General features: G+C 42.8%; 1 long non-coding RNA gene across 2 annotated transcripts in view; it reads left to right on the forward strand.

The window, feature by feature from the left end:
* The window catches only part of Jpx (JPX transcript, XIST activator), a 153,725-nt gene extending 136,977 nt beyond the window's left edge, over positions 1-16,748 (forward strand). For both annotated transcript variants that reach the window (XR_597655.4, XR_010061437.1), the window contains 4 exons: positions 2,573-2,657; positions 3,837-3,930; positions 8,062-8,166; positions 16,622-16,748. This is a non-coding gene — a long non-coding RNA (JPX transcript, XIST activator). The remainder of the gene's footprint in view (positions 1-2,572; positions 2,658-3,836; positions 3,931-8,061; positions 8,167-16,621) is intronic.
* Positions 16,749-27,748: the final 11,000 nt, after the last annotated feature.

Consider the following 27,748-nt stretch of genomic DNA (forward strand, 5'->3'; position numbering starts at 1 on the left):
GGTTCTGTCATAAGTAAACAAACAAAAAAGGAGGACATTTCTCATAAAATACTTATTTTTAGTCTCTCTGGAAAGATTAGGAAGCTACAAGCACATGCTGCTCTGGAGAAGCAGGGGTGAACTACTCTATTCTTTTTTTTTTTTAAGATTTTATTTTTATTTATTGTATGAATGTGAGCACACTGTCACTGCCCTTAGACACACTAGAAGAGGGTATTGGATCCCATTACAGATGGTTGTGAGCCACCATGTGGTTGCTGGGAATTGAACTCAAGACCTTGGCAAGAGCAATCGATCAGTGCTCTTAACCACTGAGCCATCTCCAGCCCGAACTACTCTATTCTTGTAGACATATTCACACGGTACTTTAGTAATCCCTGCCCCTGTGGCTCAACTGCAAAATCCCAAGAATTCCAGACACCATTTAAAACATTTTGCATTTGTGTAGCACTATTTTATTATTTGAGATCACATGAGGGCTGGAGACATGGATCAGAGGTCCTGAGTTCAATTCCCAGCAACCACATGGTGGCTCACAACCATCTGTAATGGGATCTGATGCCCTCTTCTGGTATGTCTGAAGACAGCGACAGTGTACTCACATGCACAAAATGAATCTTAAAAAAAGAAAAAGATAAGAGATAAAAAGAAATCACATGTATTTTGAACATGTCCAACCCCCAGGACCCTTCAACCAGTCTCCCAAATTCATGTTTTCTTTTTCTTATTAATAATCCCTGTGTTCAATAAATGCTTTGCTTAAGATGCATGGGTATGGGAGCATTCACTAGGGCATGGGCAACCTATGAGCAGCCATAACCTCAAAGAAAAATGACTCTCCCTCTCCTCATAGTTAATCAACTAATCACCTGCCAACACCTATTCCTCTGCAGATGGGTTTGCAATAAATTGTCTCTCCTTCCCTGACGGAATGTTGGTTGGTTTGATCTTGTACAGGCAACCACAGCTGCCTTGGGCTTATGTGTGCAATAGCCATTGATGAATATTGGTGAGAGAGAGAGAGAGAGAGAGAGAGAGAGAGAGAGAGAGAGAGAGAGAGAGAGAGAGAGAGAGAGAACCATAGCACTCCTGTAGAGGCTAGGTGAATCTTGTGGGAGTTGGTATTCCTGCCTACCATGTGGGCCGTGGGGATCAACCTCAGGTCATCAATCTTGGTGGAAAGCACCTTTAGCTACTGAACCATCTGGTCATATGTTCTCAGTATTCTTTTAAACATTTACTTTATCTGCTTAGCTCCTGCCTAAACCTGGAGATTGTTATATTACCATCATTGTAATAGACGGAAACACAGGCCGGGGATGCATCTTCATTGACGTAATGTGTTATCGAAGACCCCCCTTTTTGGTGGTTTTGGGGTATGAACCCCAGGGCCTCATACAAGCTGGGAAGCACCCTATTGTTGACTCTTTCATGCAGAGTTTTAAAGACTCTATTTTCACACTTGAAACCATCGCGCTTCACAAGTTTAGATGTAAAAGGTTAAATACAATTAAAACCATATAGAAAATAAGAACAATTTTGCCCCCAAAACTGGGGGGTGGCATGGGAGGGGGCTGAAAGCTATAGAAATGAGAATGCAAAAGTTGCTAGGATGACACATCTCTTCAGGAATAGCTAGTACTTGAGAAGTGGAGGCAGGAGGATAGTTTGTCATCTTGTTCTGGGCCAACTGAGACTACCCCCCCCCCCCAAACTCAAGCTCACACAAAAAGCTAAGAACAAAACAAAGCAGTGAATTAGTTGGAGCCTAAATGCAGTGAAGAAACAGGATATGCAGCTGCTGATCTGAGCTTAGGCAGTTAGCAAGTGTGGACCCCAGTAGGGAAACAGAGCCTCAATACTGCAGGTGAGAGACACTAAGGAGACTGGGGAGTTTACTTTGAAGTCAGGATTTGTTTCTTAAATAATGAGGGCATTTGCCCAGATTTACTTGCCTAAGCCTTTACCCATGGACTTCCTGCTGCAGAGCTCTGTGGACAAGGGCCCATCTCTATTTCTTGTTGATTAGTTGCTCCCTCTCCCCTAAATTTCTGTGTCCATTCTAAACTAAATTTATGCTACTTTGGAGGTTCTGGAAAGCAGCCATTGGAGACACCACACACACACACACACACACACACACACACACACACACACACACATACACATACACCCCTATATGCACACTAGCCAAGCATAGAGCTACGAGTTGGGTCTGACGTGAATTCTGAAAGTACAGATGAGATACTCTTTTAAGGGCCCATTTGTTTTTACTACTGCTACTCTGTGTGTGTGGGGGGGGGGGGGCAAGGGTCTCCTGTCCCACTTTAGACGTCTTTCTGTGGCGAATATGTGCCTGCCTACTAGAAAGATCTGGTGGTTTGGAGAAAGAAAGTGGTGGTGTGGGGACAAGCAGGCCCTACTTCCTGTCTCTGGGGACCTAAGTCCAGAGAGATGTTAGCACAGTGGACTGTGGGCCACAGGCAGCATTGGGCATTTCTCACTCCTACTCTAGTCTGTAAACACCTGGAGGTGGGCTTCATTGACTCCCGCTTGCTTGTCTTGGGCCTAGGTGTTACTGGAGATCCACTGGACTCAGACCCAGGCCAAAGTCTTCCTGAGGCCGAGAGGAAGCCACAGAGGAGATGGGATGATAGGTAAGCTGGGACTACACTCATGGCTCCTTTGGGGGGATTTAGTCATCTGTTTTCCCCATCTAATTCTGCATTTTAAAATAATTGATTTATTATATGTAAGTACACTGTAGCTGTCTTCAGACACCAGAAGAGGGCATCAGATCCCATTACAGATGGTTGTGAGCCACCATGTGGTTGCTGGGAATTGAACTCAGGACCTCTGGATTAGCAGTCGGTGCTCTTAACCACTGAGCCATCTCTCCAGCCCCCAGATCTGCATTTTAATTTGACCATCTCTGAAAACTTTTGGGAGAAGACCTACCTGTCATAGTTGTTCACAGAAGTGCTCTCTCTTCCCCTGTACTCACATGGGCACAACCCTCTTCTCCAAACCAGGAACACAGAGGGGTAGCAAACTGATCAACAAGTCTTGGAATGGAGATGGGCTCTGGTCCAAGGGGAGTGGCCTGGACTCCAAACGCTGCTGGAATAGGAGACAACTGTACCGAGAGATGCTAAGACCGCTACTTAGGGTATCACAAGGTCCAAAGCTCTCCATTTCCTTAGGATGTTTATAATTATTCCCTGCTTCATTATAATTGGTAAGGCAGGCAATAGTTATAGCTAATACAGAAATAGTATTAATTACATGCGAGTAAAAGTCTCCCTGTGCCTCTGTAGGGCCTGGCCTAGCATTTTAAATGAGCATGTCAGCTTTTGTATACAAATGACTAAAGATTATACCTTGAGAGTGAGATGGAAGCCATTCCTGTTAGACTCCTAAATGCTCTACTTTACCTGCAGAGGCCAGGCCTGGGTTTCCACAGGCCTTGTAAAGTACCATATTTTAATCATTTTGACAAGAAATGCCAGTTATGAAAACCAAACCCATCCCCTCCTTTGTTTTCTAGTCATTAATTCTAAAATCCAGGGCTGTTTTGGACTGTCAATATGACCTTAGCTCATCCAGATTCTGTATAGGAGAGGGAGAGAGAGAGAGAGAGAGAGAGAGAGAGAGAGAGAGAGAGAGAGAGAGAGAGAGAGAGACACTCAGCATGTATGAGTTTTCTAAACATTTATTCATAAGCTTTCATATTAGTAGAACAGATATTTAAAAACACTTTGTACTAAAAGGCACTCAATTCCTCACCTGAACTTCTCTGCCTTATTATTTTAAAAAATGTACCTGTTTTCTTTCAGACATAGTTTAATGAAGCACAAGGCCATGCTAATCATTCGAAGCCTGTTTGAAAAGAAGTAAATCCCTAACCACTTCAAGGCTGAAGGCACAAAGGTGAAAGCTTTTACCATGGTCAGTTCCAGGTTCTCTAAAATGCAAGCCCTGAAAGTCTCATTGTCCTCAACCTGCAATCGCCTTTGATTCCAGGAAGAGCACAAATTACTCCATGATTAAATTACCCTCTAAGCAGAAGCAATCATTTCAAGGAAATTACATTGTCCCTAAAATAATAGGGAGATAAGGACTTCTCCCTGGCTACCTGGCGGAAGAAGAACTAACATAATGTTCAACCAGACCACAGTACGACCAAATCACAAATGGCCCAATGCTTAATTTCTGTCTTGCCAAAAAAATCCTACCCTCACCTTTTCACCATTATTTTTGTTTGTTTTCCTTGGAGCAAGTTAGACCTGACCTGTTAGAGACCCCGAAAGCAGCCTCTGTTCTAAGACTCCACTGCTAGTACATCCAGAAAAGGCTATTTTAAACTCTGGTCCTCTCGTATTTTGTCAATTTCTTTTCACGATTTTTTGAAAAATCTAGTTGGCAGAGATGGACTCTGCTTTTTGGCTCATATCCGTGACATGTGAAGACTTTTGTTAAGTGGAATGTGATTTCATAGTTCATAATCATGGTTTCCAGCAGCTACCCATTAGGAATAGGTGGATCCACTGATCTCAACTTATTATAAGAAGTTATGGTCAAAGAAATGTAGTTAAAAGGGATTTAGATAATTAAAAATACTTTCCCAACTTATCCTGGGTCCTTATTAAATGTGAAATGGAATCAACGTTGTGGTTTTGTCTTACTGTTTGTTTGTTTATCTTGTTTTGTTTTTGCACAGGGTCTCTCACCGGCCTGGAACTCCTATGTAGTTCAGGCTGGCCTCCAACTCAAAAGCAATCCTCCTGTCTCAACCTCACTTTTATCTTTGGTACTGTGGGTGACTAAAGCAGGGCCTTACACAGACTAGTCAAGTTCTATAACACCTTTTCTTTCATCTGTTTCCTCACCTAAATTTGTAGTTTAATCTGAACATTTTCCACGACAGGTTGTCTTCTGTGTGTGTGTGTGTGTGTGTGTGTGTGTGTGTGTGTGTGTGTGTTTGTTTATTTATTTGTTTGTTTATTTATTTATTTATTTATTGTTTGCTTTGTTTTTTTAATTTTGATTTTTTTATTTTGGTTTTTGTTTTTAGTTTTTGGAGACATGGTTTTTCTGTGTAGCTTTGGCTATCCTGGAACTCACTCTCTAGACCAGGCTGGCCTCGAACTCCTAGAGCTCCACCTGCTTCTGCTTCCCGAGTGCTGGACCACCACTGCCAAAGTTTTATTCAAATGTTTTTAATTTGGTTGAGTCTCTGGACGCAGACTCTAAGAATCCAGAAGGCTAATTGCATGTCTTCATGAGATGTGATGAGTCTAAAATCCTCGTCCAATCATGTGAATAGTACCAATTCTAACAGCTTAGAACAGCGGTTCTCAACCTGTCCAGAGGGACTATCTCCAAAAATACTTACGTTATGACTCATAAAGTAAAATTAAAGTTATGAAGTAGCAATGAAAATAATTTTGTGCTTAGGGGTTCGAAACCAAACCATCAGAACATAACAAACAAATGTAACCATATAACTGCCTAGGTTACTGGAGCAGAAAATGGCCTGGTGACAAATGACTTAATCCCAGCACTCAGGAGGCAGAGGCAGGTGGATCTCTGTGAGTTTGAGGCCAGCCTGGCCCATATAGTGAGTTTCAGGACAGCTAGGGCTATACACTGAGAACTTGTCTCAAAAAACCGAAACCAAACCAAAACACAAAAAACAAACAAAAACAAAACAAAACAAAACAAAACACCCTTGAGCTTTAATACGTGAATATTGGTTCACTAGTTGTAACAAATGTATCTTAGTAGTAGAAATACTTAATAACGATAGAAAGAGTGAAAAGTGGATGGGAAGACTTCCTATTCCGTCTTTCTTTTTTTTTTTTTTTTGGTTCTTTTTTTCGGAGCTGGGGACCGAACCCAGGGCCTTGCGCTTCCTAGGTAAGCGCTCTACCACTGAGCTAAATCCCCAGCCCCCGTCTTTCATTTGCTGGGTAAATCTAAAAACATATAGCTGGGCCTCGTAGAGCATACCTGCAATTCCAGCACGGGGGGCTTTGGGGTTAGAGGTCAGCCTGGACTATAAAGCAGGACCCTGTCTCAAATAGAAAAACAAAGAAAAAGAAAACCCAAGCAAACTAATAATGAAGAGGGGGCAGCTTCGTGGTGGAGCATGTTCAGCATCAAGATCTAGGTTCAATTTCCTCTCTCTCTCTCTCCCTCCCTCCCTCCCTCCCCCCTCCTATTGTTGGTGCTATTTTTTGTTTTGTTTTTGAAACAGGGTTTCTCTGTGTAGCCCTGGCTGTCCTAGAACTCAATTTGTAGACCAGGCTGGTCTGGAACTCAGAGATCTATCTGACTCCAGAGTGCTGGGATTAAAGCCAGGTCCCTGGGGTCAGTTTCTTGCACAACAAACAAAGAAACAATAAAGTTGGTTTAGCTGAGGAGTGCTGAGGCTTGTACCCAGTCCATGGCTCCCACATGCTAAATAAGTGATTAACCACTGAGCTACACCTCTAGGCCCCCTTTAAAAGGTTTTTATTTTGAGATGAATTCTCACTAAGTTGCCCAGACTGGCTTCAAAACTGACGTACTGTCTTAGACTCATCCTATTTGCCTGGCCTCAGGTCAAGACTACTTAAAATGATTAAGAACGTCTTAACTAGTCACTAACTTTTTATCTAACCTAGGTTTGTAACCAGTCTCAACAAAGCTTTGCAACTGTCAGCTGTTAGAGAACAAGGGATATTTCCATTGTTTGATGGCTATGAGGCTGATAAGCTGAGGGAAGCAGAGTTAAGGCCTTCATGGCGTTCCATAGTATTTCTTAATTCCAGCTGCCCCTTGGTTCTTTATTCTGGTCTTACTTGATCGAATGAATACATTGCTGAATCTTACGTATTGGTTCTTCTTCTTGGATAAGTTGAGGTTCTGTCTCGTGCCATCAAATTGTCCCCACTTATGTAGCAGATAATAGGATAAGGGGACAGATAATATGCTGGAAAAACTAACCATGAGTCATCCTTAGCAGCCTGGGCTATATGGCACCTTGGATTTGTTTGGTTGCTTTCTTTTGTTTTGTTTTTAAGAGTTATTTTTTTTCATGTATGTGGGTACACTGTAGCTGTCTTCAGACACACCAGAAGAGGGCATCAGATCCCATTACAGATGGATGTGAGCCACCATGTGGTTGCTGGGAATTGAACTCAGGACCTCTGGAAGAGCAGTCAGTGCTCTTAACCACTGAGCCACCTCTCCAGCCCAATACCTTGTTTTTAAAAGAAAGAAAGGAAGAAAGAAAGGAAGAAGAAAAAGATAAAGAAAAATAAGAAAAAGGAAAAGACTGTATAACGTTGAAAAGGGGTATTATCTGGGCATGATGGCCCATGCCTATAATCTCGACAGTTTTGTGGGGGTGGGGTGGGGGGTGGGTGTGGTTATGAGTAGATGGTGAGGAACTCAGGCAGGAGTTTGAGGCCAGCCTGGGCCATATCATGAGTTTAAGTTAGCCAAGAATGCACAGTAAGATCTTGTTTCCAAAAAAAAAAAAAAAAAAAAAAAAAAAAAAAAAAAAATCACTCCAACAACAAAACAAAACAACAACAGCAAAAAACAAAAAGAAAACAAAACAAATGGGCCTGGTAGCACAAACCTGTAATCTCAGCGACTCAGGAAGCTGAAGCAGGAAGATCACAAATCCAAAGCTTGCTTGAACTATAAAGTACGTTCCTTAAAGGCCAGCCTGGGCAACTTCAGTGCGACATTGTCTTAAAATAAAAAGTAAAATGAGGGCGGGGACACGATTAATGGTAGAGTGCCTGCCTAGTGTGCTCAAGGTCTACCCTTCGACCCCACTATCACACTGAATTGAAAATGAAAATAAAATAAAAACTTTAAAATAAGTTAAAGTTTAAATATAGGTTAAAAGATACAGCATTGTCTTTTCTTCCCAATTTTTCTTCTTGTCTTTCTTCTTTCTTCTTTTAAACAGTCTACCCAGCCCACACCAGCAGTGGTTGGGCTTGAGACCTCTGTGAACTTTCTGATTTTCTTCTCCACTTTTTTTCCTGCCTGTTTCTATAGCCTTACCAGCTGCTGTTTCTGGTAGTGGATCTTGGCCGGCCTCTTCTCCAGGACAGCCCTCAGCACCGGGTTTTTCCAGGTGACCTCAGGAGCCAGTCACTTCAGGTAAGCGAACTTTCTAGTAGGCTTTAACACACAACCTTGGGGGATTGTGGGGTATCCATCTGAGAAGACTGATTGGACATGAGATTAAGATTTGAGATTCCAGGGCTGGAGAGATGGCTCAGTGGTTAAGAGCACAGACTGCTCTTCAAGAGGTCCTGAGTTCAAATCCCAGCAACCACATGGTGACTCACAACCATCTGTAATGAGATCTGATGCCCTCTTCTGGTGTGTCTGAAGACAGAGACAGCATATATATATATATATATATATACACATATACACATATATATGTATGTATAATAAATAAATAAATAAATAAATAAATCTTTAAAAAAAAGGTTTGAGATTCCAGTGCAGCACCACCCTTACTCCGAGTGAGTTCTTTCTTTTTTTGGTTCTTTTTTTTTTTTTTTTTTTTTTTTTTTTTTTTTTTTTTTTTTTTTGCAGAGCTGGGAACTGAACCCAGGGCCTTGCGCTTCCCTAGGCAAGCGCTCTACCACTGAGCTAAATCCCCAATCCCTCGGAGTGAGTTCTTAAAACCCAAAACCAATGTCCTGGGTTGATATATTTCAGTTAACACAAACAGTTAGCCAGAAGCCAAATTACCGAAGTCCAAAGGCAAGAGACTTGCCCGGAACTATGGACTTTGATGGATTAGGACTTGGCTGCTGCTGCTGCTGCTTCTTCTTCTTCTTCTTCTTCTTCTTCTTCTTCTTCTTCTTCTTCTTCTTCTTCTTCTTCTTCTTCTTCTTCTTCTTCTTCTGCTTCTGCTTCTGCTTCTGCTTCTGCTTCTGCTTCTGCTTCTGCTTCCGCTTCCGCTTCCGCTTCCGCTTCCTCCTCCTCCTCCTCCTCTTCCTCCTCCTCCTCCTCCTCCTCCTCCTCCTCCTCCTCCTCCTCTTCTTCTTCTTCTTCTTCTTCTTCTTCTTCTTCTTCTTCTTCTTCTTCTTCTTCTTCTTCTTCTTCTTCTTCTTCTTCTTCTTCTTCTTCTTTTGTAGGTGGCGCTGTCTACATGCTGAGTTTTACAATCTGAGTGCTACTTCATTATAGAGTTGGTTGTGTTAAGACTGGGGTTAGGGAGGGATTGGGGATTTAGCTCAGTGGTAGAGCGCTTGCCTAGCAAGCACAAGGCCCTGGGTTCGGTCCCCAGCTCCAAAAAAAAAAAAAAAAAAAAAAAAAAAAGAGTGACTGGGGTTAGGGGGTGTATCTACTAAGATATGAGTCCTGTTACAAATCCTGGCAGGTACCATGGTCAGCTTTTTCTTGTCATGGGATAAAAGAATTCTATCAAACACCCCGAGACAGTCCCAGGAAGCCTGGCTTCATTCTTGGGAGCATGACTGGTACAGTGAACTAAAAGACATGGCTGAAGGCCTGAAAGTCGTAAGGGTCACTGGAAAAATTGCTGTTCATCTGCTTTGGAAGGTCAGATATTTTAACTTGTTTCTGTAGAAGTTTCCAGAAATGTTGATGTCTTCCAAGTATACAACAACTATCTTCCTGCCCAGCAGTTATTCCCAGTACTGCTGGGCCACAGTGGCTGTTAAGCCTCTCAGGAGATGGCCCAAGGAAGTAGAAACACCAGAATCTGCCAGGTACTGCCTGGGAAAACACAGACATACCCTTTTTGTTACTGGGGATTAAATCTAGGGCTTTGAACATAGGAAGCAAGTGCTCTACCACTGAGTTATATCTATAGCCCTAAGATACTGTCTTTCAAGTATCAAACTGTCAAGATGAAAAAGAATGACACATTTAATGTTGTCTGGGGCGATGATAAATGTGAATATCATACGACATTTCCAGAAGGCAATTTGGCATTATAGATGAAAATTCTTTAAAAAGCGCTTATCTTTTGAAATAGTAATTACATGTTAGAAATGTATCTTATGGTAATGTTCATGTATATGTACTCAAAACATAATTAGAATCATGTTCATTCCTGTATGACTCATTGCAGTGATAGATTAGAAGTGTTTATTTTGTCAGTAGGAAATTATTTAAATTACGACACGTCTATAAGATAGATGTGGCGGTCATGGGGGCTCATACTGGTAATTCTAGCACCAAGGATGGAGGGCAGAGTCAGGGGGATTGCCTCAAAATTGAGGCTGGCTTGGGCTACAGAGTGAGACCCTGGCTCAAAGACAAAGCAAACACCACACCCAAAGTAAGACAAAACCCCTGATTGCCCTAGAAACCAGTCCCAGCAAATTGTTTGTTTGTTTATGTATGTCAGAGAGATCTGGTCAGATCACCATGGTGACCACCAACATCTGGTCCCCCCCCACTGGTTCTTGGAGACTTTTTTCACAACTCCCAAGAAGACAAAGAAGCTTCCTTTTTTTCCTCCTTTTTCCTTTCCTTTGTTACCTCTCCTATCCCGTCCTGTCTTCCCTCCTCCCCTCCCCTCCTCTCTCCTCTGCTCCCTTCCCCTCCCCTTCCCTCCCTCCTCCCTTCCCCTTCCCTCCTCTCCCCTCTCCTCTCTTCTCCTTTTATTTCTTGAGACAGGGTCTCTCTGCATAGCTCTGACTGTCCTGAAACTCACTATGTGGATCAGTCCGTGGCCTGGAACTAAAAGATATCCTCCTGCCTCTGCTTCCCAAGTGTTTTGACTCAAAGTGTCAAAGCTTGAGACTTCCCTTTGAATCCAGTAACCATGGGACGTTTGAGTACCTTGGTTCCAGGAGACTGCTGGGCTCTTGGCTTCCTGTTGGAGGCCACTGGAGTTCAGGGCTGTGGCATCTTTGTTGTGCTTATTCTATTAAACTTTCATTTTCTTTCTTTTCTGAGTTCACATTCACCTTTCTCATTAAATCAACCAACAAAAGAAACCCCACAAGACATGGATCAGATCAAGGTCTAGGGATAATATAGCTCAATGACAGAAGATTTCCTTACTATGTGAGAACTCTTGAATTTTTGTTAAACCTGAATATATGAGGAGAAAGACCAAATCCACAACAGTCCAATTTACGCGAGCTTTATTTTAGAGGTGGACTGAGGTCTGGCCAGCTGGCTTACTGGCTTTTTGAGGTCCCTTTTATGGGGAAAAGTTAAGGCTGATACAAAGGAGCTTTGAATGTGTTTACAAGGATGAGATAATTGGCTATTAGAAAAAGTACAGTGAAAGGTAAGAATCAAAGCAAGAATATACTTCACATGGAAGAGGAGTCAGATATTATGGAGTAGGTAGATAAAATCTAGATCAAGATGTCTTGAACTCAGAGACCCGTCAGCCTTTGCGTCCCAAGTGCTGGAACTGAAGGCATGAGCCATCAGAGCCAGCTCAATATCATTTTTTATGACTTATCTTACAATTCTCCTGTACTTCTGGTAGCTTTGTAGTCACACTTTCCAAAATTCTTTAAATATGCACATTTTCTCTCTCCCTGTCCCTCCAAGATACTGACACCCTTACATTTATTCTTCCCAATAACAATAGTTTCATTACTCGGGGGTTGGGCCTAGAGTTATGGAGCAGCAAGGAAGCTGGTCCTTTCTTAAGGATACATCCAGTACTTTAAGTCCTCTATTTCTTTGCTTTAGGTGACTCACCCTTGTCTCAGGGGAAAGGCAATTTTATTTGGCCTGATCAATATTCCTATACCAGTAGGTAGAAAATGGCCAATATAAAATCAGGCTCACAAAGGCATCTCTTGTGATTTCCACATTGCTAAACGATATTTGTGAGTCAGATGTCAACATTGAAGAAGGGGAACATTTCTCATAAGTATACTTATTTTCAGTCTCTCTGGTAAAGGTAAGCTATAAGTCCACAACCTCTGGAGAACCTTTGAGTTGCAGGGAAATAGCATTTCTATGACCATGAAGAATCTTTCAGAAATTCCAGCCCTGCTGCTCCTGTTCCTGCTTATGCCTCCTCCTCCTCCTCCTCCTCCTCCTCCTCCCCCTCCTCCCCTTCCTCCTCCTCCCCCTCTTCTTCTTCTTCTTCTTCTTCTTCTTCTTCTTCTTCTTCTTCTTCTTCTTCTTCTCTCTCTCATGTCCTTTTTATTATTTTATTTATTTATTATTAATAAGTATACTACTTACTTATTCATGCATTTGCTACTTTACTGTTTTGAGACACTGGAGCTGGAAACTAGGGCTTCACAGATGTTGAGCAAAGGCTTCCCCACTGGGTTACAGTCTCCCTTCTCCTTGTCCCTGTTTATCATGTAGAGTGGCTTACCTTCTATTTCTTGATTAGCAACTTATTTTTTTCACACCTTTGGCATATGCTTTTCTCCACTTCTTTCTCCATTTCCGCATCACAAATGTATCAAGAAACCACCTGCCAGGGTATTTGCTCTCCAGGTTGGGGGACCAGCTGCAGAATTGGGAGCTGCTTTCTTTATTTTCTTGGGGAGAATATGAAAATTGGGAGCTTTGACATCTTAACTACTTTTTGTCCCTTCATTTAAGGAAAACAAGAAAAAGCATCCAAGAACCAGTTGACAAAGGCTCTCTGCTCAGTGTGCCTCTGATGATTTCTCTTTTCAATTAAACTTTACTTTTAGGCTCTATCCTTGCTCCTTAAGAGAGGCAAGACTAAAAGTACAGTCAGAGCCAAAAATCTTACTGGCTCGGTTCAGCAAGATTCCCCTGGCCTCCTTATCACCCAGGCTTGCTCTAAGCAAAAGTACTGTCGCTGGAGTCACAGTCCCTTTTACCTCAGGTTTTTGTTTTTTTGTTTTTTTCTCCCTGCTGAGCCTGACTGTATTCTTTGGCTAGAATCTCTCTTAACCTAGTTAGTTATCTGTGAGATGGAGACCAGTTCTATGCTAAAACATTTTTCTTCCTGTACTGTAACTGCCTTTCAGTATCCTAAAGCAATTCAATGAATTTGGCCTAGCAATCTCTTTTCTTTCATGGGATGCTAAATACATCAAACTTCCAGAAACATTTGGGACATACTACTCTGAAGAAATGATGTATTTGTCCCATACAAACACACAGAGACATGAAAGTAGAAAGTGAGGTGGTAGTAGGGGGCAGGTCAGGAAGAAGGTGGGGGTTAGCTGGAGTAGAAGAGGGATGGGGGTAACCAGTGGGGATGAATTGGATTTTAATTGAAATATATTATGTACAAGTATAAAGTAATAAAAGTATTATGTATAATTGATATGTGCTAATAAAACATTTAAAATTTTAAATGGCAATTTCTAGAACTATACCATGGTTTTAAAACTATATTTGATTGTGAAATAACAGAAAAAAGAATGAACAAAACCCACAATTAACTGCCCAGATAAACTCTCCATGACACTATTCTTGATGTTACTGTTTTTGTGGTGCTGGGTGAGGGAGTGTTAAACCCAGGGCCTAATACATACACTTGGCAAATTCTCTACCACTGACCTCCACCTCCACCCTTATTTGTTTTTGAGACACAGATTTGGTATGAAGCCTTGGTTGGCCGTCAGTTTGTGTTGGTTTGTCTGTCTCGATCTCCTGATTACAGTTCTGAGCCACATTCCTGGTTTCAAAGGACAGCATTTTGTCATTGTTATTTATATTATCATGTGTGCATTTGCGTGTGCGTGCGTGCGTGCGTGCGTGTGTGTGTGTGTGTGTGTGTGTGTGTGTGTGTGTGTGTAGCACTATGGTGCTATAGTGGAGGTCGGAGGACAACTTTTGAGAGTTGGTGCTTTTATCTGCTGAGCCTTCTCTTCAGCCGTTACCCTTTAAAAAGTAGTTGTTTTAGGACTGGAGAGATGACTCAGCGGTTAAGAGCACTGACTGCTCTTCCAGAGCATCTATAATGGGATCTGATACCCTTTTCTGGTGTGTCTGAAGACAGCTACAGTGTACTTATATATATAATAAATAAACCTTTTTTAAAAAGTAATTGTTTCATTTCTTTTTATAAAATAGGGGTTCTCAACCTTCTGAATGCTTTTTACCCTTTAATATAGTTCTTCATGTTGTGATGACCCCAATTATAAAATTATTAATTAAATTGCTACTTTATAACTGTAATTTTATTAATGTTATGAATCATAATGTAAATATTTCTTGGGATAGAGATTTGCTAAAGGGGTTACAACCCACAGGTTGAGAACTTTTTTTCTTGAAACAGGGTCCTGGCTGGCACAGAACTTCCTATGTAGCCAAAGATAACTTGAAACTTCTGATCCTCCTGTCATCACCTAATAAGGGCTTGTCTTACAGGTCTGTGTTCTGTTTATACAGTTCTAGGGATAAAACAGTCTCACATGCTAAGCAATATGAGACTTTTTCTTTTTGCTTGGTTTATTATTGTTTGTTCTGGTCTTTGGGTTTTTTGACATAGGGTTTCCCTGTGTAGTTCTATCTGTTCTGGAACTCATTCTCTAGATAGACTAGGCTGGCCTCAAACTCAGAATTCTACATGCCTTTGCCTCCCTGGCAAAGTGCTGGGATCAAAGGCTTGTGCCATCACTGCCCAGCTCGTTAGTTTGTTTTTGAGACAAGGTTCGTGTAATTCTGCCTGGCCACCACATGCCCAGATTATGAGATGCTGGGGATAACACTTAGGGCTTTGTGGATTGTAGGCTATTACTCAATCATCTGAGCTCAAGTCATAGCCTCTCCTGTGTTTCACTTTAGTGTCTTATCTTTTTTTTTTTTTTTTTTGGTTCTTTTTTTTTTTTCGGAGCTGGGGACCGAACCCAGGGCCTTGCGCTTCCTAGGTAAGCGCTCTACCACTGAGCTAAATCCCCAGCCTCACTTTAGTGTCTTAAGTCGGAGGTCAGCAGTGTCAGGGAAGGTTAAAAGATTCAACTTCCTGCTTTTCAGTTGTCTCCCTTAATAGTAAAGAGCTACGAACAGTTTCCTGTTTATTTTTCCGGAAATTTTTTGCATATGCTAGCATATGTATACGTCACAGTATTAATGAAATTCAGGATCCAGTCCCCCTCTCCCTCCGTCCAATCTGGCTCCACAGAGTAAGGGCTTTCAGCTGAAGGAATTAGGAGACATGGCCAGAGCAGGAAGGTCAAAATGACTTTGTCTTTCCCTTCTGCCCTGAAGTAGATTCCAAAATCTCAGAAGTGATTTTTTGACTTTGCCTTGAAGTGGAACATGAGCTTCTCATGTGAGAGGTGTCTTCCCCATGTGGGGAGCAAAGGACAGTCCCTTTCGCTTGGGGCAGATGTCCAAAGAAAAGAAAAGAATCCGAACTAACAGATCTCCCTACTTTCCCCCAGTTTAGTACCAACAGATTCCACGATTGCTGTTTAACATGCTTTTCTATGATGCTCCATTCTTCTTTAAACATACTATAAAAAGCACTCAGATTTAAGTAGTTGAGTCCTCATTCTCTTTGGGAGTCTCCTGTGTCACACGAAACTCAGAACAAGTACATTCCTATGCTTTTCTCTCATTTTTTATTTCCCTCTTGGTGCTCCGGATTGAACCCAGTGCCTTGCGTGTGCTAGGCAAGCACTTAACCACTGAGCTACGTCGCAGCCCTTTGTTGCTTTTTCAATTTTGAGACCGGGGCTTACTAAGCTGCCCAGGCTGGCCTTCTACTTGAATCCTCCTGCCTCTGCTTCCCAGCTGTTACCAAGCCTAGCTCTTTTTTTTTTAAAAAGATTTATTCATTTATTATATATAAGTACACTGTCACTGTCTTCAGACACACCAGAAGAGGGCATCAGATCCCATTACAGATGGTTGTGAGCCACCATGTGGTTGCTGGGAATTGAACTCAGGACCTCTGGAAGAGCGGTCAGTGCTCTTAGCTGCTGAGCCATCTCTCCAGCCCCAAGCATAGCTCTTAGTTTGTCTAATGTTGTAGGGCTCTGAGCCAGGGCTGTACATTAATAGAAGGAAAGGTATTTTTCTCTTCCTTGGAGTAGCATCTCAAAAATGATACATTCCATAGTAAGATGAGAGGTACCATAACCATTAACCCCGTCCTCAAAAAACAAAACTGTAAATAAGAAAAAAACTCAAAAAACAAAAACAAAATACATGAAAATTCTCCTAATTGAAGATCATAGAAAATGCATGAGCGTGATCACCTATATGGAAGTCCAGTGTTTCTGGAGCAAAAATGCCCAAGAAATTTCCTCAACATTTCTTACTCCTAGATTCCTTTGCCCTTTTTCTCATACATTAAAATTTGTGTGCATGATCCACATGGTTCCCTGGCTTGCTGGCCTCTATATTTCTAGCTTGTTTTGAATTAACCAATTGTGTCTTTTACAACAAGGGAGAAATTCTGCTCTCTTCCTATAAGCACTCACCAAATATCAACACTAGACCCAGTGCAGGGTATAACATTAACTCCCGACATTTTCTGATTTCTAGCTTTGAACTACAGAAGCAAGCTGGTAGGAAATGCTTTGGTTTCCTGTCCAGGGCTTTTATACTTGTCAAGACGCTTTCCCAAGTCCAAAACAAAACAAACAACAACCAAAACCCCAAAACTTTATTTGTTTGTTTTTTATTGTTTTTTATTTTTTCTTAGAAACAGGATTTCTCTGTGTAGCCCTGGCTGTCCTGGAATCTACTCTGCACACTTGGCTGTCAAACTTCACAGAGATCTGCTTGCTTCTGCCTATTGAATGCTGGGAATAAAGATGTGTGCCATCACTGCTCAGCCTTTTTATTTTTTATTTTTAGATTTTAAACTATATTTTGTGCGTATGAGTATTTCGCATGTATGTACGTTTGTGCACCATGTATGTGTCTGTGTCTGGTGCCTGAGGGACTTGGAAGAGGTTGTCAAGTGGATCCCCTGGAACTGGAGTTACAGATGGTTGTGAAGCAACATGTGGGTACTGGGCTTTGAACCTGGGTCTTCTATAAGAACAGTGTTCTTAACCACTGACAGTGTCTTTGCAGTCACCTTACCCAAATCTTTTAACACTATCATACGGAGATAATAAGTCTTCAGGAATGTCATTGATCAGCCAAGTACATTTAAAAAGGTCCCCCCCCCACATTAGTTCTCTCTCTCTCTCTCTCTCTCTCTCTCTCTCTCTCTTTCTCTCTCTGTGTGTGTGTGTGTGTGGTGTGTGTGTGTGTATGTCTGCGTGTGTGTGTGTGTATGTCTGTGTGTGTGTGTGTGTATGTCTGTGTGTGTGTGTGTGTGTCTGTGTGTGTGTGTGTTATATACAATGGTGCCCAAGATCACAGAACAACTTTTGGGAGTTAGGCCTCTCTTTCTGACATGTGGGTTCCATGGACTGAATTCAGACTGTCAAGCTGGGTGGCCAGCACCTTTTTTTTTTTTTTTTTAATTTTTATTTATATGAGTACAGTGTAGCTGTGTTCAGACACACCAGAAGAGGGCATCAGATCCCATTAGAGATGGTTGTGAGCCACCATGTGGTTGCTGGGAATTGAACTCAGGACCTCTAGAAGAGCAGTTAGTGCTCTTAACCGCTGAGCCATCTCTCCAGCCTGGTGGCCAGCACCTTTATCCACTGAGCAATCTCTCTGGCCCACTTCATTACTTTTACCCCCCACCCCCCACTCCCACAAGAGTGTCTCTGTTTAGCCCTTGGTTGTCCTAGAACTCACCTTGTAGAGCAGGCTTCTGGCCTTGAACTCAGAGATCTACCTCCTGAGTGCTAGGATTAAAGACGTGCAACACCAGGCCTGACAAAAACTTTTAGTCTTTTTTTCTTTTTTCTTTTTGTGACATGGTGTCAGTGACCCTGGCTGTTCTAGAACTCACTATGCAGATCAAACTAGCCTCGAACACAGAGCTACACTTGCCTCTGACTCCAGAATTCTGGGATTAAAAGCATACATTACCACACCTTATTTTTATCCTTCTTATTGGCAAATGACAATGAAATATAATGTAGGCTAATACGAAGAACACAGTCTTGGAACTATAAACCAAGTTCCAGTGCTGGCCTAGATGCTATGACAGAAGAGGACTGAATTAACCAGAAATGGCGGTTTCCAAATGTATCGTTCCTAGCAAGAGGTCCTCAATAAGGATCTTGTGGCCTTATAACTTTAACCTTTGCCTATAGCCAGTTCTCTCCTGGTTGGTATCATTGATTTTACTCATCTCTTGAAAATCCATTGTTGTGTTTTACATAAAAGAAAGAAAGAACCAGTATATGTTTGGTAGAAGTGGTATGTTGAGGTGGAAGGGGGTGCCTCTTCAGGGCCCATGCTGATATCTTCCTTCCCCCTTAGCCATACGAATGATATAGTATGGAATAGACTTTATTTAGGGCATGGGAAGGAAAGTTGAGGGAGTAAAGGAGGGAGTAGAGGGGCTGGAGAGATGGCTCAGTGGTTAAGAGCCACACTGGCTGCTCTTCCAGAGGTCCTGAGTTCAATTCCCAGTGACCTCTTGGTGGCTCACAACCATCTGTAATGGAATCTGATGCCCTCTTCTGGTGTGTCTGAAGACAGCTACAATGTATCCTATACCTAAAATAAATAAATAATTCTTTAAAAAAAAGGAGGGAGTAGAGATAGAGAAAGGCAGAGAGAGAGAGAGAGAGAGAGAGAGAGAGAGCTGTTAGGCATGTCAGGAACAGGAACATGTGGACAGAGACGGGGGTTGGGGGAGTTGGGGGGGTGAGAAGGGACAGAGAGGGTAAGAGAGTAAGAGAGAGTGAGGAGGGAGCGAACAGCCCCGTTAGAGTGTCTTGCATACCTGGCTGTGGGGCGAAACCTAGAAGGAATGCTAACATCTGTAATAAAGGCTCATTTTATGGTGAATAAAAACCAAAGTATTTACTCTCCCTACCAGGCCCTATACAAGCTGACTAACTCCAATTGTCTGCCATTATCTTCTAACATTCTTGAAATGTTCATGCTTATCTTTAAAATTCACTAGGAATTGCCATGGGGTCGGCCACCGCTTAGTAATACAGCATGACAGAGCTTTGAGTACGATCGATTGTGCAGCACTATGCTGGGCCTTCTTTTCTTGGAAGAAGTGTTCTCTGGGCCCCGATTCTCTGGAATAATAAAGAAGGGGTCTGGATTCAGTCAAAGGAAACCAGAGTTGGACATTGGAGTGATAAAGATAAACTTTGTTAAGAAATAAGAACAAGGGGTTGGGGATTTAGCTCAGTGGTAGAGCGCTTGCCTAGCAAGCACAAGGCCCTGGGTTCGGTCCCCAGCTCCGGAAAAAAAAAAAAGAAATAAGAACAAAAGAAACCTCAGGATGAAATTGGGCTCAATGACAAATACTCCTGTAGGAAAGACACCCAGGCATTTACAGTTAAGGAGCCACATGTAAGGAGAGGCTGGGAGGCCAGGGTGGTTGTGGCATTGAATGAATGGAACGTTACTAGAGAACACAGCAAATGTAGGGGAGAGTCTTGCTCAACTGACCAGACGGATTTTCTTCTTTCTTTCTTTTTTTTTTTTTTTTTTTTGGTTCTTTTTTTCGGAGCTGGGGACCGAACCCAGGGCCTTGTGCTTCCTAGGTAAGCGCTCTACCACTGAGCTAAATCCCCAGCCCCTCTTCTTTCTTTCTTGTTCTTGTTTTTGTAATTTTTCAAGAAAAGGTTTCTATATAGCCCTGACTGTCCTGGAACTCACTGTGTTACACTTAGGCTGGCCTCAATCAAGGGTAGGAAAAAGGGGGATTAGATTAGCTATTAAGTGATCAGTTACCAAAGGTAGGAGGTTCTCCCTAAACTAACATAGCAGGGTTCTTGCCAAAACTGGACCAAAATTGGGGCCAATTTTTTTGTTTTGGTAATCTTTAGTCAAGCTCCTGAACCTTCACCTAAACCTGTTTACTTCCTTGTGCAAACTTCTCAGTCAGTTTTGCAAGGCTACCCACCCCCAACACAATTGCTGTCCGAGCACATTCCTTTGGAAGCTCACTGTGGCGGAATCTCTGACTCTCAGGTCACTTTAATCAGAACCTCCTGAACCCTGATGGATGGCTCTATTTAGTGCCTTTCTACCCATTTTATTTCTCATTTTATTTGTCTGTGGATTCCAAGTTGTACATGCTTCATTTACACTTGCTCCCCAAGCTTTCGTCGGTACATTTTAGTAATTCCTAAATCTAAAATAAAGTATTCCTTACTATGCTTCGACGAGAGGCACTGCATGGTTTATTTGTTATTTTCTTCAATACAGCTCATGGCAAAAATAGCAGGATAATTATAAGAAACCACTGCATAAGCACAGCCGAGATCAAACCAATTGTGTTTTTGCTGCCAAAATCATATTAAATTCTGTAGCAGCTGGGCCTGCTGCTGCTCTCCTTTAATCCCAGCACTCAGGAGCAGAGGCAGATGAATCTGAGTTTAAGGCCAGCCTGGCCTACACACACACACACACACACACACACACACACACACACACACACACACACACAGAGAGAGAGAGAGAGAGAGAGAGAGAGAGAGAGAGAGAGAGAGAGAAAGAAAGACAGACACAGACACACAGAGACACACAGAGAGACAGAGAGACAGAGACAGAGAGAGAGGGAGATACAGAGAAAGAGACACACAGAGAGAAAGTTCCAGAACAGTCAGGGCTACACAGAGAAACCTTGTCTCCAAAAACAAACAAACAAAAAACCAAAATTAGGCCAAATTAGCTATACCCACCTTCAGTTACATTTGGATGGGATCCCATTAATGCGGGATCTGAAATTTTGAAGTTTCCTAAATATTAAAAATTTTAATTTTTTTGAGTTTTTTTTCTGGTTTGTTTTTATTTTATTTTAATTTAAACAGATTTCTGGAGTACAGTGTAAGGGAACAGTGAGCTTGGCAGTCTTTGTGTGTTTGTGTGTGTGCACACTCACCCATCTATATCCCATGACAACCCATGTGGAGGTCAGAAGACAATTTTCAGGAGCCAGTAGTCTCTTTGCACCCTGTTAAATCAGGATCTGTCTTCTGTCTCACACAGTGTACTACTGCAGGCTAGCTGGCTCCTGAGCTTCTGGGTGCTTTTCTTGTCTTTGCCTTTCGACTCAATCTTGGGGTGCTGGGATTATAGATGTGTGCCATTATATCTTTTTATTGTTGTTCTTTATTGTAATTCTTTTGAATTTATTTTATATGTGTAAACGTTTTGCTTGTGTGGAGGTGTCCATGATGACGTCACATCCTTTACCGGCTGAGCCACCTCAGAGGATCCTCTCCTTCGCTCTCTTTCCTTGTCCTCCTCTTTTTCTTCATTCCTCCTCCTCCTCTTTCTCCTCCTCCTATTTCTCCTTCTCCTCTTTCTAAAGCTATCTTTTTTTTTTTCTTCTTTTTTTCGGAGCTGGGGACCGAACCCAGGGCCTTGCGCTCGCTAGGCAAGCGCTCTACCGCTGAGCTAAATCCCCAACCCCTCCTTCTCCTCTTTCTGTATGGGATTTCATGGAATATAACCTGGCCTGGAACTTGTTACATTACCACAGATGACTGAAATCCTGAACCTCCAAAGAGCTGTTTTGTTAATTCGCTTGTTTTTCTAGTATTTTAATTATCCTGCCATCACCATGTGGCCTCCTCTTTTTTCTAATAGTTTAAGAACAGTGTTTCATAACGACATAAACCCAGATATGTTTGTATTTTGGCAGTTAATTCAGCTGGCGTGGTGTACGCCTGTAACTCACCACTTTCTGAGATTGAGTCAGGAAAATTGTGAGTTCTCTGATGATCTAGGTTGCATAGTAATATCTTATCCCCATCCCTGCTGCTCAAAGGCTCAAAGGTGTAAATTTTCTGTCATGTGTGACAGAGTTTCAGTTAAATGTTATCTTGTTTTTATTTTTATTTTTATTTTTATCTTTTGGGGATTGTTTTAAAAGTTCTGAAGTTTGTGGCACAAGCAGAAGCTGTTTTGGAAGTAATTTCAAGGCCTGAAAAGTATTTCCCTATGGCAACAATAGATGGTGATAATTAACAGCTTTCACCTCATTGTTTGAAGGACTCTAGTTTTTACTGAAGCATAAGATCTATTAGGAGGCTTGGCTTGGTAGGTAGGTTATGAGGACCCTAAGGGCTTTCGCCAGGTTTACACCCTGTCCAAAGAATTTAGAATTACACCCTATCCCAGGAAATGAGCTAACCTCGAAGAGGGCAGGGCCCTTTTCAGTCCCCCATCCGCATGCCAAAGATATCTCTCCATTGAGGAATGTTCTTCATCAAGGACCAACTCATGCTGTTGCCAAAGGCTGTCCTCCAGAAGTGTATAAAAAGTGTATGCTTTTGCTATTCAGGGTCACCTCTGTCCTGATTACAGGGCCACCCCAGCGTGCTGGATCATTATACCTCTTGCTTGACTGCATCTCCATGTTTTCGTGAGTGGGACCTCCCGGACGTAGGGCTCATCAGGTCCTACATGTTGCTACAGTTCTAAGCTCATGACAAATCAAGCTGAGATCTAGCTAAGAGGTTACATTGTGTGTGTGTGTGTGTGTGTGTGTGTGTGTGTGTGTGTGTGTGTGTGTGTGTGTGTACTGCTATGGGACAGTGTGGAAAATTTCCTGGATGGAAAATTACTAAGAAAAGACATCAAAGGTAGAGAGAATCTACCTAAGCTGATAAAATAAGATCAGACTCTACCAAAATGAGTAAAATAAGATGGTTACAAAGAGCAGACTGTCACAGAGCTCAGTAAATACAAAATCCACAGGACAAGTATTCTCCACATGTGACCACCTTGTTCTGGAACCCTATCAGACCACACAAAGCAGGCACTTCTTTTTCTTCACCCACCCCTACTTCTTTCTTCTTAGAGGGTCTCTCTATTATGTAGCCACGGCTCTTCTAGTGACTCCCTTTTTAGAACATGTTGGCCTTGAACTCACAGAAATCTACATGCCTCTGCCTCCCAAGTGGTGGGATCAAAGGTGTGTGCCACTAAACCTACCTGTGCAACCTTTTCTTGGTGTTGCTTGGGCAAGCATGCAGAATCTTCTAGTGCTGCCTACTGAACAAAACACAGGAGCACATTTCATGACATCGACGAGCCATCAGGCATTTGACATTCAGGATTTGAGGCTGTGATAGGATAGCACTCATCCTAGGCCTTATCATGACAGCGGGGCCGAGTGACAAGAGTTCTTGTTCTTCTGGATTGCATCCTGAAATCCCTAGAGATCCACTGCTGAGATGGATGTCTGGGAGCTGACCATCTCTAAGGCTGGGCGATGTGTACTGGAGAGCTTACCACCACATTCTTGTCATCAGGTTTACTGGTTTCTGTAACGGCCGGGTTTACATGTGGAATAAAGAAAGTTCTCAAAGAAGGTGTCTACCAAAGTGTTGTTTGCCTGGTCACTTTAGGAAGGCATTTGGTGCGTCGAATAACCTCCACAGAGGTGGCGGGAGCCTTCTATGTGTCTCTGTGCACTAGCAGCTCCGTGGCTGTGCAGGCAGTAGCTTGTGCCTGGAGACAGCTAGCATGCCCCCTCACTTCAGCCCTCACATTCTGGAAGCAGCCATGCTGTCCCTCTCAGCCTGTGGAGGCAGATTTATGTGCTGGGCAGTGGAAGAGAGAGGCCAAATCCCTTTTCTTGTGAGGGGGGTGAGCAAGAAAGTCTCTGAGAGGCAGGAATGAGGCTCTGAGTTGAACCTGGGGGAAGAGATGGCTGTGGGTCTCCTGATGTACATTCCTGTGCCTCCTTTTCTGTAGTTACTACCAGGGCTCTTCGCATTCCTGGGGGAGCCATAATTACTGTTTCTGCCAAGATGTAGGAATGGTCTAAAAATGTCTATTATCACACCACAGAGTCAAATTCTGGAAAGGCCTCTCCTGGTGCTCCTGAACTCCTAACTACTTCAAACATTCTGGGAAAGTGGGCCAAGTAGTAATTCTCCCTAGGTGACCCCTATAGGGTGGTTCTGGAACTATCTCAGAAAGGTGGAGGCAGGGGCTTCTTCAGAGTGGAGCAACCTGTTCCTATTGTCCCACCAGAGAGGGGGCAGAGCCTCTGGCATTTCCCACTGGCTTAACGGTGAAGTTGATCATGTTGGTTGGTTCTGCTTTGTGGCATTTCCTCAGTCCTAAGTATGTATGCCTAAGAAGTCCAGAATTTCAGTTTGTATACTTGTAGGAGTGATTTATCTTATGTGGTCCCTAGTCCCTCCCAACCCCAGTGACCTGGGGTTATTTATCCCGTATGCACCCGCCCCAGGTGGGGGGTTGTAGTCACCCAGGGTAACAGGATCCCACTCCCATCCAGTCAACCAAGGAGAGTCGAACGACATCTAACTAGCAAGTTCATTCCACGTCAGGTTATGTGATTTATAGCTACAGCCATGTCACCATCACGAGTCGTTTCCCTGCTAGCCTGAGAAATTTGACTCAAAGGGGCCCTAGACTGGCAGGTTGGTGTTGGGTAAGGTTGGACATTCAGCTGCCCCAGTGAACAGCCTCTTAAAGCTCAGCATGGGAAAGAAATATTGTGGATGCAGCCTTTGGTGGTTGAGCAAAAGCAAGGCCCAGACAGCCCCCATTTTTGGCAGCATCCTTTGTGGTTCCTGGTTTCTAGGAGCAGGCACTTCTGCTGCTAGGCAACAGGAGCCCGGAGGATTAAAATCAATTTTCTCAGCTCCCTGGGGGGAGAGGGAAAGAAGGTGGAATGTAAATATCTTGGGGAAGATTTTTGCTGCCTGGAAGCTTTGCTGGAAGATTCGAGAGGGTAATTGTGCACTAGGCTGGTACCCAGTACACAGGCCTAGGAAGATATCAGCAATTAAGGTGCTAATTAGAGGATTAATGAGGGTTACTGCTGGTCCTCTGTGAACTCCTAGGGAAGGCCACCACACCCTCGGGTCTTTCTGAATCACCTAGCCATCCCACAATAGGACTGGTCAGAGCCCGTGCTCTAAAGACAGGGTCAGAGCATTTTGGAACCCATCTATTTATTTACTCGGATAACCTCAGCAGTGACAGGAAGGTTGTTTACTTCCTTCTAAAGCAGACCTGTCTGTAGCTTACCCTTAAAACATGCCTTCCCTCTTTCCCCTAAGCCCATCTCCACTGAGAATCTTCCCGATGGAGGCTGGCCATCTAATCTGTCCTACAGTAGATGGGTATCTCCCTTTTGAGCTCCACTCTCCATCTCTAAGAAGCTCAGGGGACAGGCTTGAAGACCTGCTGTACTCTCCAATTGGTCTTACTGATTTGTTTCTCGAAACCGTGAGGGGCGAGTTCTCATTGTTAGGGTTATACAGCAGAAGAGTCCTCCTCTTACGTACAAAGCAAGTGCTTTATTGATGACCTACATTGCAGCTCATTTTAATTTTCTGTTGATACATGTAGGAATAAATTGCTGTTGTTGAATGTGTCCCTCTGAGCTAAATAGTAGCTTGCAAGAGTCCGTGACCATTGGGCTTATTGGGTTTGGTTCACAGAAGGAGGGCATCAGAAGGTTATTGGACACTGTTGACAGCACATTGCTTTTCTCATCCTCAAGGTCTACTGATTTCTGGGGAAGATTTTTCCTACTGTTGGGTTTGCTTGGGCTTTGGTTAGTATGGATCAGCCTGCAAATCACCTTTTCTGTACTGATGCCCCTTAGTGATAAATATCATATTCAGCTTGGGTGAATAAGCATTTTATATTACTCTGCAATGCTGTCGCTAATGTACTACGTACTTATTTGTTTAGGGTTTGTTCAATCCCTAACATGTATCATGCGCGTGCGCGCGTGCGGGCGTGCACACAGACAGACAGACAGACAGACAGACAGACAGACACACAGACACACACCTGGCCTGGTGACTCACACTTAAAATCCCAACAACATGCATGAAGCTGGGGCAGGAGGATGCCATGAATTCAAAGCAAGCCTGAGTTTCATGGTTAATTCTAGGACAGCCTTGATTACAATGCGACCTTTTGTCTTAAATAAGTAAAAAAAGATTTGTGATGTGCCTTAGTAATAGAACACATAGATAACATGTGTAGGGTCCTGGATTCACTCCCTAACATCATCAAAGGATAATATATGTATATTTTATCTTAGTCACTGTTCTATTGCTGTGAAGAGACACCAGGATCAAGGAAACCCATAAAAGCAAGCATTTAATTAGGGGCTGGCTTACAGTTTCAGGGGCTTGGTCCATTAGCATCATGGCAAGGGACATGGCATCAGGATGGTACCTGAGAGCTACATCTACATCCACAAGCAGATGGAGAGAGACTGGGCCTGGTGTGGGCCCATCTCCAGTGACACACTTTCTCCAACAAGACCACATCTACTCCTACAAGGGCCATACCTCCAAGTCCTTCCCAAATAGGACCATTTTGGGGTGACTAAACATTCAAATATATGAACCTACACACAGTGTATTCTTTTTTTTAAAAAATATTTTATTTATTTATTTTATATATGTGAGTACACTGTAGCTGTCTTCAGACACACCAGAAGAGGGCATCAGATCTCATTACAGATGGTTGTGAGCCATCATGTGGTTGCTGGGAATTGAACTCAGGACCTCGGGAAGAGCAGTCGGTGCCCTTAACCACTGAGCCATCTCTCCAGCCCCCCACAGGGCGTATTCTTATTCGAACCACCACATTCTACTCAGGGCTCCTCATAAGCTTGTAGCAATTTCATAATGCAAAAATGCTCACAGTCCAACTTCACAAGTCTCCATAGTCTATAACAGTCTCGGCACTGTTTAACAATCCAAAGTTCAAAAATCGCTGAGACTCATAGCAATCTCTTAACTGTTATATTATAAAATCAAAATACAAAACCAGATGACATGCTTCCAATATACAATGGCACAGAGTATATATTATGATTTTGAAAAGGAGGAAAGGGGACATAGTGAGAGAAGACTGGACCAAACAGTGATGAAAACCAACGGGCAAACTTCACTCTGTATCTCCATATTTGATGTCAAAGTGCTCTTCAGGTCCCCAGCTCCTTCCGAACTAGTTGAACTTCCTCTCTGAGAGGAAGGGACCAAGACAAGGTCTATTTATTTATTTATTTATTTATTTATTTATTTATTTATTTATTTATTTATTTATTTTAAGTACACTGTATCTGTCTTCAGACACACCAGAAGGGGGCATCAGATCTCATACAGATGGTTGTAAGCCACCATGTGGTTGCTCAGGACCTTTGGTAGAGCAGTTAGTGCTCTTAACTCCTGAGCCTTCTGTCCAGCCCCTATACCTGGATTCTATCTCTACTTCCCCAGCCCTTTCCTCTGCTTTCCTTACTGAAGCATAGGTGATTATTTCTGGGTGGTCTCCAAATTTGGAGGTGTGCCCCGACAAGGGCTTAATGACTTTGAAGTTTTTATATATAAAGGCAAAAAAACACAAGTTGGGCACTTTCCATTGATGCAGGATTGGTGGCTGTTGGCCTTCATAATAGGACATGAAATTTTTACAAATATGGGGCATAGCTGTATTACCATGTGTGGGGTGGTTTGAATATGTATGTCCTCCATAGTTATGTGTTTGAATGCTTGGTCATAGGGAGTGGCACTTATATTAGGAGGTGTGGCCTTGTTGAAGGAAGTATGTTGTCGGGGACCTGACGTCAGAACTAAGCAAAGCTAGAGCCCTGCCCTGAGCAGATTCCTGAGAAGGGCTTGACCTTTTCAAAGAACTTGTCCCCGGAAGACTGTTGCCTCTTTGTCTACGGAGGATATCTTGCAGTTTAGAGATTCACCCTATGTCCTTG

Source organism: Rattus norvegicus, chromosome X (genome assembly GCF_036323735.1).
Source record: "Rattus norvegicus strain BN/NHsdMcwi chromosome X, GRCr8, whole genome shotgun sequence".
In the NCBI taxonomy this organism is placed as follows: domain Eukaryota; kingdom Metazoa; phylum Chordata; class Mammalia; order Rodentia; family Muridae; genus Rattus; species Rattus norvegicus.